Here is a 2,465-nt window from a genome sequence, read left to right on the forward strand (position 1 = left end):
CTTTCGTTACCTTTGAGCGGCTTTACAACTAAGTTGTAGAGTTAATGCCAAATACTTCTTGTCTATGGACCTGCCTAACTGTACATATCTGAATGAAGCCCAACTACCCCCTCTCCCCCTGAAGAAAAAGCCAGTCTTCACATTCCCTTACTCCATATAGATTTATGTGATTTCTCCTTCGAACTGTTCATCTTACCAGCTCCCTCACTTAATTAATGAGTTAAATAAAATTTTTGACACATGCATATGTAATATTACATAAGTAATGCTTTTTTGGGAGGGACATAATCTCTAACAAAAGGCACACCAAAGACCACTGCCTGTCAGAGATGGGAAGGAAGACTGTCCGTGGTCCACACAGCGCAAAACCGGCTCCCAGCCCCACCTGTATCACCCCCACCAGGAGATGGCAAGCCTGGGCTTGCATACCTCCAGAGACGGGGTGCTCAGTCCCTCCCAGAGGCTACTCCAACTCTGTCCAGATAGGCCCACAGTTGTGCTCATTTTAAAAAACAGGAAAAAGAAAAATAGGTCTAAAACTAAAAGAAAACACCAGGCCTGGGCCCAGTTCCTGCAGACAGATGAATGACTGCATCCAAACAATCACCTACAAACAGGGCCCGCAACCCTGGGCTCTTTGCAAAGGCACAACTAGGCTGAATGGGCTGGGCAGGGAGGGCGAGAGGGAGAACCACCAGCAAGACGGAAGCAGTGAGTACACAGGTGAGAGCACTGGATTCATAGTGTCTTAGAACCTCGACCCGGCAACCTTCCTGACCCTGGGGGCTCCCACAGGTTTTTAGACACAAAGATTTTCTCCTGGGAGCAAGCACAGTGAGGGCCCAGGCACCTGTCTTACACACACACACACACACACACTCGTCTCCCTGGCTCCTGGCTTCTGTCCTGCTGAGGCTGCCCCACCACCTGGAAGGACACCCTCACCTGTCAGCGGTGGAAAGAACACAGAAGGCCTCCAGGCCTCAGCCCCGCACTCAGGCCTCGGCGGGTCCCGGCACTTCCCTGCGCATCTGTGCTCCTGACCAGAGTGGCACCAGATGGGGTCCGCCTTGTCCAAACGTGATGTCCTGCCGCGTCTGGGGCTTTGTCTCCTGCAGCACCTGGTTCCCATCCCAAGCTCCTCGAACCCCTTTCTCCCCACCTCATCCCTCCTGAGCCCCTTGAAGGCAGGCTGTGCCACTACGCTGGTTCCCATGGGCTGGCCTCTGCGGACAGCCCTCGTCCCCTAGGAGGGCGAGAGCCACTCTGCTTCCTCCAGGGGCTCCAGAGACTTCTGGGGTTGTGCTGGTTTCCGACAGGACCCAAACTCCAGGCGAGAAGCGACACCCTCTCCTGCCTCCCCACCTCTATGACACAGAAAGCAAACAGACCTTGAACTCCAAATGCCTGCTGAGTCTCCCTACAGACCTCCAAGCCTTGTTCCTGAACGGACAGAGAAGTGGGGCGTTTGGCTGGGCTCCCAAGCTGTGACTTGGAACCCAGTCTGGCCGCCACCACGAGCTGCTCTTCCCTAATCTTATCGGCAGTAACTTGGGAGGCACAGACTAAGTGATGGGTAAACCACCTCAGCTCATGTAATCCTCAAGACAACCCCATGTGGGGCCATTGTTGTCCCCATTTTACAAAGAGGGCTCAAGGAGGTCAAGTAACTTGCCAAAAGCCACACGGTTAGTGAGGAGTAGGTGGCTGGGGAGTCATGGCTCCCCGCGTTCTTTCATCTCTACTAATGAATGGAATATTACTGGGCACCTTGTGAAAGAAAGATAATTAAAATGAAGAAACTGAGGTACTAAAAAAAATTTTTTTTTTTTTTTAGCCCAAACTCCAGCTCAGGCTCAGGCTTCTTCCCACCACAGCACAGGTCCTAACCCAATCGAATCTGGGTCCAGACTCCCTCTCCTCTCACATAATGACTCTGGTTTCCGCAGCCTGGTGCTGCAGGGGAGTGGAAGAGGCCGCCACAGCCCATCCCCGTCTCCACTGGGGCTACACCCCCACGGAGCCAAGACCTCCTCCTCTCCCTTCCCAGCTTCTCCTCCCACAGGTACCTGCCTCTTTGGGGAAGTGGCCCTGCCGGCAGGCGGAGCCCAGCGCGGGCGCCTCCCTTCTCCAGGAGCGCCCAGCCGCCAGGGGGCGCAATCAGGCCGTGTGAGCTTGTCTGCACCCCAGAGCCGCATAGCAAGGAACCAGGGCCTGCGGGGAGATGGGGCGGCTCCTTTTTTTTTTAATTTTTTTATTGTTATGCTAATCCCCATACATTACATCATTAGTTTTAGATGTAGTGTTCCATGATTCATTGTTTGTGCATAACACCCAGTGCTCCATGCAGAATGTGCCCTCCTCAATACCCACCACCAGGCTAACCCATCCTCCCACCCCCCTCCCCTCTAGAACCCTCAGTTTGTTTTTCAGAGTCCATTGTCTCTCATGGTTCGTCTACCCCT

Source organism: Leptonychotes weddellii, chromosome 6, assembly GCF_054177405.1.
Source record: "Leptonychotes weddellii isolate Sample4059 chromosome 6, ASM5417740v2, whole genome shotgun sequence".
NCBI classification, from domain to species: domain Eukaryota; kingdom Metazoa; phylum Chordata; class Mammalia; order Carnivora; family Phocidae; genus Leptonychotes; species Leptonychotes weddellii.